Consider the following 14,567-nt stretch of genomic DNA (forward strand, 5'->3'; position numbering starts at 1 on the left):
ACTCATAGAAGGGACGCAACTCAAAGAAGTTTAGCGGCATTTGCAGTTTGGATTTGGGTGGAATGAAGGGAAGCTTAGCAAACTCTCAGGTTCACTGCAAGTTGGAGTGAGGGAGAAGAGAGAGGAAAACGATGCTCAAACAGCAGAGAGAACATTGCATTGCTAGAAAAGGTTCAAAACCCCAAAATTATCAAAGGGCTGGGGCGCACCACTCCCCCATGAAGAAGGGTTACCACATTTGGGGCTTTTTAGTTTAAAAAATAAGGTAAGTGAGGAGGGCATCTTAGAGATCTATACAATTATGTATGGTGTAGAGAAAATGGACCAAGAGAAGTTTCTCTCCCTCTCCCATAGCACTAGAACTCAGGGCCGTCCAGTGAAGCTGAATGTTGAGAGATTTAGAAGAGAAAAAGGGGAAGGATTTCTTCATACGCCCCATGGTTAAACTATGGAACTCACTTCCACAGGAGGCAGTGATGGCTACCGACTTGGATGGATTTTAAAAGGGATTAAATAAATTCATGGAGGGGAGGGCTATCAATGGCCACTAGCCACAATACCTATGTTCTGTCTCCCTTACTGGGGACAACATGCCTCTGAATACCAGTTTCTAAGGAATTCTATTGGGGAAGGCGCTTTTGTCTTGCATGTGGGTTTCCCAAGATGCATGAGGTTGGTCACTGTGAGAACAGGATGCTGGACTAGACAAGCCTCTGATCTGAACCAACAGGGCTTTTCATCTGTTCCTGTGAAGTAAGTAAGCCATGCATTATCTATGGGATGTGGGTGGCGCTGTGGGTTAAACCACAGAGCCTAGGACTTGCCGATCAGAAGGTCGGCGGTTCGAATCCCCGCGACGGGGTGAGCTCCCATTGCTCGGTCCCTGCTCCTGCCAACCTAGCAGTTCGAAAACACGTCAAAGTGCAAGTAGATAAATAGGTACCACTCCGGCGGGAAGATAAATGGCGTTTTCGTGCGCTGCTCTGGTTCACCAGAAGCAGCTTAGTCATGCTGGCCACATGACCCGGAAGCTGTACGCCGGCTCCCTCGGCCAATAAAGCGAGATGAGTGCCGCAACCCCAGAGTCGTTCAAGACTGGACCTAATGGTCAGGGGTCCCTTTACCTTTACCTATGGGCGTGACACCAAAGTAAGTGTCCAGAAGACTCTGGGCACTTAAAATTTGTAGGCACCTTCTGTGCTTAAAAAAATAAGAAGACCAGAACTGGGCAAGTTCAAAGGGATGACACCAAGGATAAGGTAAAGGTACCCCTGCCCATACGGGCCAGTCGTGTCCGACTCTAGGGTTCTGCGCCCATCTCACTTAAGAGGCCGGGGGCCAGTGCTGTCCGGAGACACTTCCAGGTCACGTGGCCAGCATGACGAAGTTGCTCTGGCGAGCCAGCACCAGTGCAGCGCACGGAAACACCATTTACCTTCCCGCTATAAAGCGGTACCTATTTATCTACTTGCACTTAAGGGTGCTTTCGAACTGCTAGGTGGGCAGGAGCTGGGACCGAATGGCGGGAGCTCACCCTGCCGCGGGGATTTGAACCACCGACCATACGATCAGCAAGTCCTAGGCACTGAGGTTTAATCCACAGTGCCACCCGCGTCCCACGACACCAAGGATAGTGAATGCCATATACAGAAGGCCACCCAGAGAACTTTTTGTTAAGGGGCAGCCTACAAATGCTGTTAGTGACTAAATCAATCAATCAATCAAATAAATTGAAAAAAATCTTTATTATTTTAAGCTTATATTCCATCTTTCTTCTTCCATAAACTTCCATAAACATAGGAAAGTTTAAGCTAATGTCAGTCAGCAAGAAGAATTGCAGCCCAACAGAACAAAAGGTCTTCTTGACTGAGGCTGTTGCCAGGCTTCCTTCAGGAGGGACTTTGCCAAGCATGGAAAAGGTCCTGCTCCAAGAAGTCTTCAGCTTAATTTCTGTAGCAGCAGCAGCAGGAGAAGGAGGGGGAAGACACCCTTTGAGAGCTGCTTTGGACCCTGCAGGTACTTGCAGGGAAGAAACAGGGGGAGGGAGGAAGCCAGGAAGGGCCAAGGAAGCAAGGAAGCACCAATAGCCCAGCGATGGCAGCAGCATTGAGTATATATGACGGTCGTAAATACAGCTTGCTTGCCAGTTGCTATTGATGGTTTCATACATGATCTAGAGTTAGCTAATTTTATGAATGAATTCAGGAAGGCCACAGTGCAAATGGTGGAGAAGGGACCCTCAAAGACTCTGCCGTTATTCTGCTCCTTCCATGACCATGTCTGTGTCTGCAGTTCAGTTTTAAAGCAGTGTTGACCATGGTCTAATGATGGTGGTTTCCAGCCCAAGCAATTCTGGGAAATGTCACTGAATAAAGAGTGAGGCATTTCTTAGTAGGCCACAAACTACAATTCCCTGATTTTCGGGAGGAGATCAGGAAACATATAACATTTACTAGCCTATATACGTAATCTGATGGACCCTTCTATATTTGAAGGGTTGTTGGAGGAGATACATCTCCTTAAACCTATTCCAGTTAAAGATTATTATTATTTATTATGTTTATATACTACACTTCCTCAGAAGACTCTAAAAGAACCCTTAAAAAAGAAAGGAGCAGAGGCCTTGTAGTTGCCCATCCCCATTTACCACCTAGATCACAGCCTGTCTGCCCCACAATGGTGAGATGCATTGTATTTCTAGTTAAACTATAACAGTTATATCTTAATTTACATGTATACATATTCCTTATGCAAATTGGTATCCTCTTCTTGGACGTTGCATTTCTGACAGTGCATAAGTGGCCACAGCTACACTGTTTTCAGTGCTGTTTAAATGCTTATAGATGTTTGCTTGTGAGTGGCAAAAAAGCAGAAGGAAGCAGAGAAGCTGGAAAGGAGGAGAGTGGCTCTTTGTCTTCCTTCCTGTTCAGCGGAAGTTCTTCCTTTGGTTCTCCAAAATTATGGTTTAATTTCTCTCAGCTGTGACATTAATTTTTTCACCCATGACATCCTGGGATTAGCACAGACACGCCTACCAATCTTTGTAACAAACCTGTAGAGAAAAGGCAAAATAATTTGGTTTAGAAATGATCTCTTGGCATATGCCTCCTGTAATCATATTACCCTTCCTCTTGTGTAGAAGATCTACTAGCTGTTGGAAGTGCAGGAATCCACAGGGCCAGCCCTAGATGTGATTTCACTCCATGAAGTGCACAAAATATCACCTGTTCCCCACTGACTGGCTGCTGTTTAATCCATTTATTTTTTGTCATTTTTATATAATAACAAAATGACATATATAAACAACAGAACAAAGCAACATCAATTTACATAACAGAACAAACTGCATTTTTTCATTACAGTTGAATCCTATTTGAACACAAATGGGATAGTATCTTCCACAACATCTGAAGCAGCAGGCCAGATCAGGGGGTGCAGTGACAGAACGGGGCAGGTGGAAACACAGTGGGATGGCTGGGGGACACAATTAAAGCAGGCCAGCGTGATACTAACAGCAACAGAACCTAAAAGAGCAGTACTGAAAAAGAAACTGAAGCAAATGATTTAAAAGCCTGGGAAATCTTTTTAAAAGAAACACCCCTAAAGGTATTTGCCAAGCATTGAAATGACACAAAAGCAGGCACTTTCCTGGGGGAAGCCACCAACCCCACCACTGAGAAATCTCTCCGCAGCCAGAGATTTCCACACATGGTCACATCCTCCATGCAGGCAATCAAGAAGCATGGTCCCTGTTCAATGGCAGGTTCATTCCAGACGCAAAGAAGATGCAAAGTGGGGCTGGAGAGGGCCTTGGTCTAGGAAATGTCCTGAGGGCTGGAGAAAGAGGCCTGGAGGGTTGCACTGAACCTTGGGTTGAGGTTCCTCATCCTTGCAATAGTTGACAGAGGGGTACATATGGAGGCAGGTGGCCCCACTTTTATCTGTTCGGGGGCAGCAATGCTTATCCTCCTTTTCTCTGTGTTTTGGCTGTTCTTCCTCTCCAACTCTTACCTTCTCCCCTGCCCCCAAACCCTTGTTCATCTCTGTCTGTCTGTCTGTCTGTCTGTCTGTCTGTCTCTCTCTCTCTCTCTCTCTCTCTCTCTCTCTCTGTCTCTCTCTGAAATTGACAGATCTGTCCATCTCTTCATTGGGGCCAACTCTTCCCATCAAGTCCTAGAAAAGCAGCTCTGGAACTCTGCAACTCTCTCTCAGAGACTGCTTTTTACTTGTTATTTCCCCCCAAACCTCCACTTGCCTGGTCTCATCACAAATGGTTCAACAAATGCTCCAACTGCAGCTCAACACAAATTTGAGAAACTTCATGAAGTGACATTTAATGGAATGAGAAATGATTCACCCCAGTCAAGGCCACCTAGGTGTCCTTATTTGAATATTAGGAGAACACATAATTGAGGAGTGGCGTTCTGTACTCACACAACAGCATCCAAGCGGCAATCACTGGGAGTCCTGTAGTAATTCTGCACTCTGTTGCGGGGAATTTGTCCTCCCATCCGATATCCCTCACAACAGTCTGACGGAATCCGAGGACGCAGTGCTGTAGGTGGTGGGAGAAGAGGAGAGAAGAGAGGAACATTATTTTGACCATTATTATGAAACAACACTCATATTTACTGTCATCGAGGCACGTAGCCTGATCTCACGCATGTCTACTCAGCAATGCTCCTTTGCATATTCAGAGGTGCATATTCAGAGGACAGCTGTCTGGTAGCAGAGTCACTTTGATACCCTGCTGGAATGTTAGCCAGGAAGTGCAAGATGAAACAGGAGTACTGTGAGCTACCAAAGCAAACCTCCCAAAGGCATTTTCTATACACACAGCACGTTGGAGAGGAAGCAGTTAGGAGGAACGCTGATTCAGTTACACTTGGGGTTGCCGGCTTTGCCGTCCCTGTCACTGCTAAAATTTAACAGATAGCAGGGACAGACTGATCCCTCCTGCCTCTAATCAGCTGGCAAACACCACCTGCATGTTTGACCCTAGCTGGGGCATGGTCTACTCTCTCGCTTACTGCAGCTCTATGAGACAGAGGTCCCTTCCCCTTCTCTAGCACTCATGCACACCAATGTATGAGCACTAAGCCACCATTCAACACCTGCTTGCCAAGAATCTGATAGCTGAGATTCTTTAACTGGAGATGCCAGGACCTCAGCCTGCGATCTGCTGGGTTTCCCCAGTGCAAGACACTCTGGGGCTTTATAGTTATTAAATATTATAGCAAGCGCACAGACATATACATAGTAAGAGGAAAGTGCCACGTGCTCACCTTCTGTGTATTGATAAGAGAGAGTCAGGATGAGGGCGATCAGGAATGCGGTCTTCAGACTGCCCATGGTTGGCTTCTTCGCAAGGTCTGGAGCTTTCTTCTGTCCTGCTGCCTTTGTAGAAGCTGGAGAGTGTGTCCTTGGGGACGAAGCTGTGTGAATATATACGCTTCCATCCCCAGTGTGGATTTCCCTAGGATTCTACCCATGTATTTCCACCCACATTTCTTTCCAGAGAAACTCGCAAAATGTCAAGCGTAATTCCACGAGAGGTGGGTCTCACTTCTCCTTTCGAGAGAAAAGGCGCCCACAGCTCAAATCCAAGCATTTGCGACGCGCGACTAAAGCTTCACTTTGCAGAAGTGAAACCAGACCAGCACATCTTTACTTCAGAAGAGGAGGATCTGGAATTTTGTTTGCTACTCAGTGCGGTGGACCAGGTCAGAGAAGGCAGGCTGGGGGAACTGCAGGGGGAAAGCCATAGCTCAGCCACAGAGCATCTGCTTTTCACACAGAGAGTCCCGTGTTCAATCCCCAGATAGGACTGCTATCTGAAATCCTGGAGAGCCACTGCCAGTCCATGCAGGCAGTACTGAACTGGATAGACTAATGGTCTAACTCTGTACAGGGCAGCTTCCTATGATTCCCGTTGCTAAACAAGAGGCTGGTGTCATATCTAGCTGGCTAAGCAGATATACCATACCTTTTAATAACATTTCATAGATGAAAATAGGGACATGCTTTATAATGCCCCTGTATTCATAACAACCACCACTGCCGGAACTCCTGGATTATTATGAATTGCTAGATAAGGCTGAATAATCTACACTATCCTACACTGCAGTAGCACTGCATACATTTAAAAGCAATGGGGGAGTCCCCCCCCCCTTCTGGTTAAAGAACAAAACAACAGTCCACCAGTATTGCTACCATATAGCAGTTCTGGTTGTCCAATGATTGGCTTTCACCTAATTGATGGATTTGCTCATGTTTACATATTTCAGGCATAATAGAGGTTTTTGGAGTGCATTTTAAGGAACCTAAGAGCTACTGTATGCTTTTCTTTTTGAAGCTGGGTGCAAAAGCACCATGACTTAAGTGGTGAAAGACAGTAGACAAGGCTGGATCAGACCAAAGGCCCGTCTAGCCCAGAATCCAGTTCTCAGAGTGGCCAACCAGATGCCTATTGGAAGCCCACAAGCAAGACATGAACACACAAATGATGCAATGAAATATTTGTGAATGGGGCACAGATATTTAACTGACTGAATTTTGCAGCAGTAATGATGGAAGCAGCAAATGGCCCCTACTTTGATGCTTATTTCAAGAGAAGTCTGTTTGTTCACTGAAACATGACCACATGTGAGAAAGTCTTTAAAAACCGAGCTGTCAAATGCAGCCATTGGGGGTCCAAACTGTGACTTACTATTCATCAGGAAGCAGACCATCCTCACGGCTTAGTTAAGAGTCAACTAGAAGCACCGTGTTAGTGAATAAGTTAGAAGCTGTCAGGTTTTTGAGCCACTGGGTCTCCTTTTGCTTTTTCAGTATACTCTTTACGTATATGCCCTCTTTTCTACACCCTCCACCTTCATCCACACACCTTCATGCCCCCCTCCCCAGCCCTTCTTTACTAGTTTCCTGACCAGCTCCAGGGACCAGATAGAAGCCTGACCGGAGGATGGGGCACGAATGACAAGGCTGGATAGGAAGCTGTCTTGTACAGAGTCAGACCACTGGTCCCTGTAGTTCAGTATTGCCTACACTGAACAGCAGCTGCTTTCCAGGATTTTATAACAGGGCCATTCCCAGCCCTACCTGGAGATGTCAGGGATTGAACCAGGGACCTTTTGCATGTAAAGCAGATACTGTATCCACTAGGCTAGAGCCCATTTGCAGGGAAGAAGGAGAATAAAGAGCTAAACACTCCTTCCCACCTGCCCATCTTCTTGCACAATGAGAATACTCTCTCCCCCCCCCCCATTCAATGTTACCGTGGAAAACATGAGTTCAGAAATGTCCATTTGCTCCTGCCACCACAGGGGTCAAAACAATGCTTTCACATGCAGGCAGTCCCAGGCATCCCCATACCCAGTTTAAAAACCAAATAGCCAAAAACCAGATCTCTTCCCTCAGACCTTGGTGAGCTGATGCCATCAGGACTTGTCCTCCTGAACAGGGATAGAAGGATCCATCCATTTTGGTTCTCTCGGTTTCTCATTTTTTCCAACCTTAAGTTTAGCTCTTCACACTTTTGCAGCAATTTGTGGGTGTGTTTAAAAACTCACAAAAATTCTTCAGTGTTTCAGTACAAATTGACCTAACAGATCTTCGCATGCAGTTTTGACTGATGTGCCAATGTGTGCAAGCAATGTCTCCTAATATAATGCATTTCTGAGTGTTATTTTCATTTATATATTCATTTTTATGCATGCTTTCGCCATGGCTATGCATGCTTGGCTGGAGAATTGCATTGTAAAATTCAGGTATGGATGGATTTCAAAGGATGTCGGTGTTTCAGTTCTCATTCTTTTGGAAAGTCTGAATGTGATAGATCTGGCTTTAAATGTGAACTGAATCCCCTACCCACATCTCTACTACTGAGCATGTAGAGGGTAGACCTTGTGTGCTCCAGCAAACCTGGAGATGTAGTTCCCAGCAGGAAACAGCAGGGGGAGATGGAGGCCTTTGAGGAGAAGTGGAGAGAGTCAAATCTCACGAATGTCTAGCCTATTTTGGAGGAGGAGGAGCAACTCCTGCCTGTCTGTTGCCACAGACAGGAGGATGCACTTATGCAGCAGAGGCCAAGGCAGGGCCCTCCAGAGATTCTCAACATGGGAAGCTGCCTATGTAAAAACACCAACCCTGCAAACAAATTTTAATTGACACAATCAACCTAACTATAACTAAACCCAATGTTTTTTGTCCATGGGTCTCCTTCAATGATCTATTATAAGCAATCTATACAATGTGTAACATATACAAAGAATGCACCAGTTCAATATTCTCCATACTTGGTTCATATTCATGATACAAAGTTGTTTTACATAACTGTTGCACCCTCCCTGTGGAAAACCCTCCTTTCACATGTCAAGGAGATAAAGAACTACATCACTTTCAGAAGACATCTGAAGGCAGCCCTGCATCGGGAAGTTTTTAATGTTTGATATTTTGCTATGTTTTATATACCGTATTTTTTGCTCTGTAAGACTCACTTTTTCCCTCCTAAAAAGTAAGGGGAAATGTGTGTGCATCTTATGGAGCAAATGCAGGCTGCGCAGCTATCCCAGAAGCCAGAACAGCAAGAAGGATCACTGCTTTCGCTGCGCAGCGATCCCCCTTTTTGTTCTCGCTTCTGAGATTCAGAATATTTTTTTCTTGTTTTCCTCCTCCAAAAACTAGGTGCGTCTTATGGTCTGGTGCGACTTATGGTCTGGTGTGTCTTGTAGAGCGAAAAATATGGTATGCTGTAAGCCGCCCAGAGTGGCTGGGGAAATCCATCCAGAGGGGCAGGGTATAAAAAATAAAATTATTATTGTTATTTTTTATTGCATGGTACACTATTCTATTTTGTCAAATTCTGATGTTCAGATCCCAACATGTTTGCAGGAGTTTTTTTGTCTGTTGGACTGGGGCATATTTCCTCTCTGTTATACTGAGTCCAACTGCTGGTCCATCTAGCTCAATATTGTACATTGACCCATGGAGACACTCCAAAATTTCAAACGGTACATTCCCAGCCCTCTCTGGAGATGCCAGGGACTAAACCTGGGACTTTCCTCTGTCTTCAATCCAGACAAAACACCGGATCCGAAAATGACCCGCAACTAGAATTGAAGCTCTGGGGCCAGCAGGATTCTGGAGGACATGTGGGAAAATGGTGGCTGCTACTGCTGTGCTACCCCACACACCAGCTGTTAGGCAGGGAGGCTGAGCAGCATAAACAAAGCCTCACTGCATCTCCAGTCTCTTCAGAGCTTCTTCAGCCCTCACTGATATTGTCTTTGGGCTCTAGGAAGGGTCTCCTTGCAAGCCACGAGGACTCTCCAGCTCTCTCCCATCATTTCCAGGTTTGAATTGGATTGTTTAATTATTTTCTGGCGCCGTGCATACATGTGGTCGCATGCAAGTCAATTGCACATAAGTGACGGGGATGCCTGTATTCAAATGCACCCTCCTCCAGTGGTTGGAGGGAGAAATTAGCCATCGTGGCTGGTAGCCACTAAGAGCCTTATTTCCATGGCAGAGATCAGCTGAGGGTTCTCAGCTATCCCAAAACTCTGATCAGGGAAGAAATATTCTTCTCCTCCCCTTCCCAAACTTACAATCCTCATCCTCTGCAAATAATGGGATAGGCATTGAGATAGAGATGTATCCATTATGGGCAAATGTCTATAGATTCAGATGCTGTGTTGAAAATATTCTGGCTTTGGATTAATGTTTTCTAGGTACAGATGGTACAAAATCATTTTATCATGGACGTTTTTTTCTTTTCTTGGTATGCATGATATACCGTACTTTTTCGTGTTTAAGACGAGGTTTATTTATTAAGAAATTATGCTAAAAATTGGAGGTCATTTTATACACGGATACTGCATAGGGGGACGTGGGATTGGTTGCTGCCGCGATGTGAAGATTGCCATTGGCTATTTGGCGTGTTATTGGTGGCTGCGGCAAGGGCTGTTGTTGATTGGCTGTCACTGCGGCACGATTGGCGTGGGAACATACGGTGGGTGGCTTTTGCGACGTATGTGGGTGAGTGATTTTCGTCAACCCCCCCCCCCCAAAAAAAAAGTTCAACAAGTTTTGGCAATCCTCCCCCCCCAAAAAAAAGCTGAACAACTGAGGGCAATCTCCCCCCATATTCTTAATTTTGCATCCCCCAAAATAGGGGGTGTTTTATATACGAAGGCGTGTTATACACAGAAAAATATGGTGTATTTAAGGACAGTATGGGGTGTAGGTGGAGGAAGTCCTGAATGAAACTGGATGACACAATCAGAAGGAAAGGAGGATGGAAAAGGAAGTGAAAATACAGAGAAAATTGTGTGGGGTGAGGAACAGAGAGTTTTGGTGAGCTGGATGAGTCCCAAACAGCTCGTGGTTCTACAGTAGGGGTGTGGGGAAACCTTTTTCAGGCTGAGGGTTCCGGCTGCATTCCGTTCTAAAGTGCAGGGGGGAAAGTGGGCAGAACAATAGGTGTGGGTGGCTCTTATTTGTTGCACAATAGGGTACATTCCAACCAAGCAGAAGTCAAAGGATTCTCCTCCTTCACCCACCCACCCTCTTCATCCTCTGTGCCATGATCACAGTTCCAAGCTGGAGAGGGGAGGGGGGAAGCTGGGTACACTTGCTCCAGGCCTCGGAGGGCTAAGCTGACCGGGGGGCTCTGCCAGTGGCTGGCTGAAGTTACACTGTCATGCCAAGAACAAGACTTGACCCCCGGGCCTCAGACAAACTCTGCGTGGGCTTGGTTCCAAGGACACAGGCAAAAGCAATGGAAGAGAGTACAGAGCAGGGTTGGTGAGGGATATGGTTTGGGGAGAGGAGGTGTGGCCTGGGGAGTGGGAGTGTCCTTTGAGGGAATCTCAAGAGCCAAGCAGAGAAGCTTGGAGGGCCATATTTGCATACCCTGCAAGTGCCCTGGTAAAACCGGGACATCCCATTTGTTCATGTGAGAGCATGGTGGCAATTTTGGGCTGCAATCTCGTGCTGCAATCTCCCCCCCCCCAAAAAAGCACTTTTTCCAGAGCCACAATCTTGTGTGGTACCCCAAAATGCACATTTTTGCATGCTGTGCTCTCATGTGAGAGCCCCGCCTCCAGTGCATATTTTGGGCTCTGTGATCTCATATGGGTCACGTGACCTGCATGGGAGCACAGCCACGATGACACGCATCCCGGTTTTGAGATTCAGTGTGTTCGAGGGTGTGCATTTGCCTCCACCCTAATTAGGGGTGCTCACAACCCTGAAGTCAGACCCCACAGCTTTGCACAAGCAAGGGACATTCTGCAATGTTGCAAAGGTTCCTGGGTAGTCTGTCCACACGTTGCTGCCTTATGTGAAGTGACAGCATTGTTCCATCTTGTGCGCCTCTGTATCTCATGAGACAGGAAGAGTTTCTCCATCAGGCCTGTGCTTTGGGCTGGGAGGACGCCTGACTAGGAGGTCCACAAGTGATGCTCCCACTTTGCCATAAAAGGAGTAGTTAGAAGCAGAATAAATCACTGAAGCGGAAGGGTTTGCAATTGTTTTCGATATAGAGGCAGATGGTGACGCATTAAACTGAAACATGTCATACTTTCTTTTGGTTTTGCTGATAAGAATCAACGTTACAGAGGAAGTCGCTATCAAGTGGAAGAACTCCAGGATTTGTGCAATTCTAAACAGGGCCCAGACTCTAAGGACAAGGGCTCGATAAAGAAAGTAAAACACGAAATGAATGATATTCATAATGCATTTTATAATCCCTGCAAATTCCCCCCACCAAATTCCTTCCTGTGGGACTCAGTGCTCCTATCTAATCTACTCAGCAGCTGATGTGGAGGAAACTCCCTCCTGCCCTAATCTTGCCTCCAAGCTTTCATCTCACCCAGTCCTTAATTTAGGGCTGGAAAACCTCTTCCAGCCCGAACTCCACATTCCTCTCTGGACTTCCTTCCAGGAACCACATGGCAGTGGTACCTTAGCTTGGTGGCTCCTTACCTTTATACCGCAGGTTAGTTTCTACATATACTCAAACACCCCTCTGCACCCAGGGAAGCACAAACCATCATCAAGCAAACAGTCCAGCCAGGCAAAAAGAGGGGCGTGGCAGTGTCAAAAGGGGTGTGGCCCCCAGAGGGGGTGTGGCCTTGGCAGTCTCAAGGGCCAGATATAGATGCCTGAAGTTCCACATGCCCAAGTCATTTGCTGTCAACTTACAGATTTGAAAATAAGGTACCAGCAGCCAAAATAAGGGATTTTAGTCAACCAGTTAAAAGGGACCAGATAATTTTGGAGAGCAGCGCCGGTTTTTAGCCCTTCGTTTCCAGAAGTTGCTGCGCAAGACACCAGCTGATGAAACACTGCAATTAAATAACTACAAGCAGCAACCACTTTTCGTGCAAAACGAAGTCCAAGCTATGAAGATGCTGCTACAGTTCTGTATCTTTTCTCTCGTGCCCCATCTGCAGCTCTCAATTCCATCAGGTGGGGCGGGAGGGGGGGGAATAGCGCCCGAAGTAAACCCGCAGATCAGACCATCTATGCTAGTCTACCACTACAAATCTATGGGAGAAGCTCTTGCGGTCCTTCCTTTATAGCCCTTGGAACACCTGCCCGGGGCTCCGCCTCCTCCTCTTCCTCCTCTCTCTGAACTGTTTTCTCTATGGTTGCCCTTGCTCTCCTCTCAAGGCTCCTCATCAATTCATAGACCATGCCAGGCTGCCCATCTCATTCGGGTCCTTCGACGGCACAGCCGCAGTACGGCCTAGCAGGAGCAGGAGCGGCGGTGACGGGCAGAGGAGAGGCCCCAGGCAGAGATGCCCAGTTTGGCGGCTGCAAGGAGGATGGTGGCGGAAGGGCCCGAGGCTCCCACCAGTCCTGGTGGCGAGGGGTTCCCGGGGGCTGAGGCTGGTGAGAGGAGTCCAGAGGAGGGCGGGCTGGGCAGCCAAGCAACACAGTTGGAGCCTCCCTGTTACCTGGCCGGCAGGGAGGGAGGGAGAGGAGCTGCTTCCTTCGAAACCCGGGATATTTAAGGGACATCCATCAATAAGGGACAGCAGCAGGACACTGCACTGGGATAAGGGACTGTCCCTCCAAATAAGGGACGCTTGACAGCTATGCCCAAGTCATTTGCTGTCCTTGGAGCTACCTTTGGTAACTAGGAGGCTGTTAAGCATAAGAAGAGCTTGCTGAATCAGGCCAATGGCCCATCTAGTCCAGCATCCTTTTCTCACAGTGACAAACCTATGAGGAGTCCACAAGCAGGGCCTTAGCTCAAGAGCACTCTCCCCTTCTGAGGTTTGAGGCCACTGGTATTGCTGCCTCTGGACATGGAGGAAGGGCATAGCCATTATAGCTAGGAGTCGTTTGATAGCCTTATCCTTCATAAAATTGTCAAATCCTCTTTTAAAGCCATCTAAGTTGATGGCCACCACTGCCTCCTATGGGACTGCGTAAACTTTTTCATAAAAGCACCCCATTGACACTGTTTAGAAAACCATGGTTTAGTGTTATGTGCAAACCAGACCAGCAATTCCTTTAACAAGTGTGCACTTTTTCATTCCTGTCTTCTTAATTCATCCAGACCTTTTAACTTCTTAACTCTGAGCCTGTCTTTGCCATCCATTTATATTTCAGAATAGAGATACCTTCCAAGAAACGTGGGCCCATTTCTTTAAGCATGTTAATTACCAAAACCAAGACCTTGTCATGCCAATATTCTCAGAGCAGAGGTTACATTAAATAATATGTTTGAACATTCTTTTTGCAAGTTTATGTCTATAGTCAGTGAACAAGAACAACAACAACAACAATAAGAAGAAGAAGAACAATTTTATTATTTATACCCCACACATCTGGCTAGGTTTCCCCAGCCACACTGGGGGGCTTATAACACATAAAAAATTCCTGATATAGGGCTGCCTTCAGATGTCTTCTAAAAGCCAGATTGTTGTTTATTTGTTTATTTCCTTGACATCTGATAGGAGGGCATTCCACAGGGCGGGCGCCACTACCAAGAAGGCTCTCTGCCTGGTTCCCTGTAGCCTCACTTCTTGCAGTGAGGGAACCACCAGAAGGCCCTTGGAACTGGACCTCAGTGTCCGGGCAGAACAATAGGAGTGGAGATGCTCTTTCAGGTATACTGGGCCGAGGCCATTTAGGGCTTTAAAGGTCAGCACCAACACTTTGAATTGTGCTCAGAAATGTACCTGGAGCCAATGTATGTCTTTCAGTTCCGGTGTTATATGGTCTTGGCGGCCACTCCCAGTCACCAGTCTAGCTAAAACAAACATCATTAGATGTACTGCTGTGTAAGTGTTTAATGGTTCTTGTATCTGAATATGTTTAGAAACCAATAAAAATTGTTAAAACAAAAACAAACAAAAAACTCTGAGACTTGCTACTGCCTGATTTTGATGCTTTGACTTTTTTCCTTCCTGCTTAAACTGTTGTTTTTGTTTTTTCAGTATTTTAAACCACTTTAGCCATTTATAAAATTGAAAGGCAGGGTGTAAATAAAGCAAAGTGATGGCCCTACATCTGTAATCTGTTAGTGGTTCCATAACAGGGTACTTTGG

At 46.4% G+C, this 14,567-nt stretch overlaps 2 long non-coding RNA genes across 2 annotated transcripts; one reads left to right on the forward strand and one right to left on the reverse strand.

Moving 5' to 3' along the window:
- Positions 1 to 1,726: 1,726 nt before the first annotated feature.
- On the reverse strand, positions 1,727 to 5,426 carry LOC310685026. Its single transcript, XR_014515029.1, has 3 exons — positions 5,286 to 5,426; positions 4,435 to 4,555; positions 1,727 to 3,052 (listed from the first exon to the last, which is right to left on the reverse strand). It is a non-coding gene; the product is annotated as an uncharacterized lncRNA (long non-coding RNA).
- Positions 5,427 to 10,637: 5,211 nt separating this feature from the next.
- Positions 10,638 to 11,722, forward strand: LOC310684967. The gene is made up of 2 exons (XR_014515010.1): positions 10,638 to 10,806; positions 11,608 to 11,722. It is a non-coding gene; the product is annotated as an uncharacterized lncRNA (long non-coding RNA).
- Positions 11,723 to 14,567: the final 2,845 nt, after the last annotated feature.

The sequence above is a fragment of the Podarcis tiliguerta genome (genome assembly GCF_965153285.1).
Source record: "Podarcis tiliguerta genome assembly, chromosome: 8".
NCBI classification, from domain to species: domain Eukaryota; kingdom Metazoa; phylum Chordata; class Lepidosauria; order Squamata; family Lacertidae; genus Podarcis; species Podarcis tiliguerta.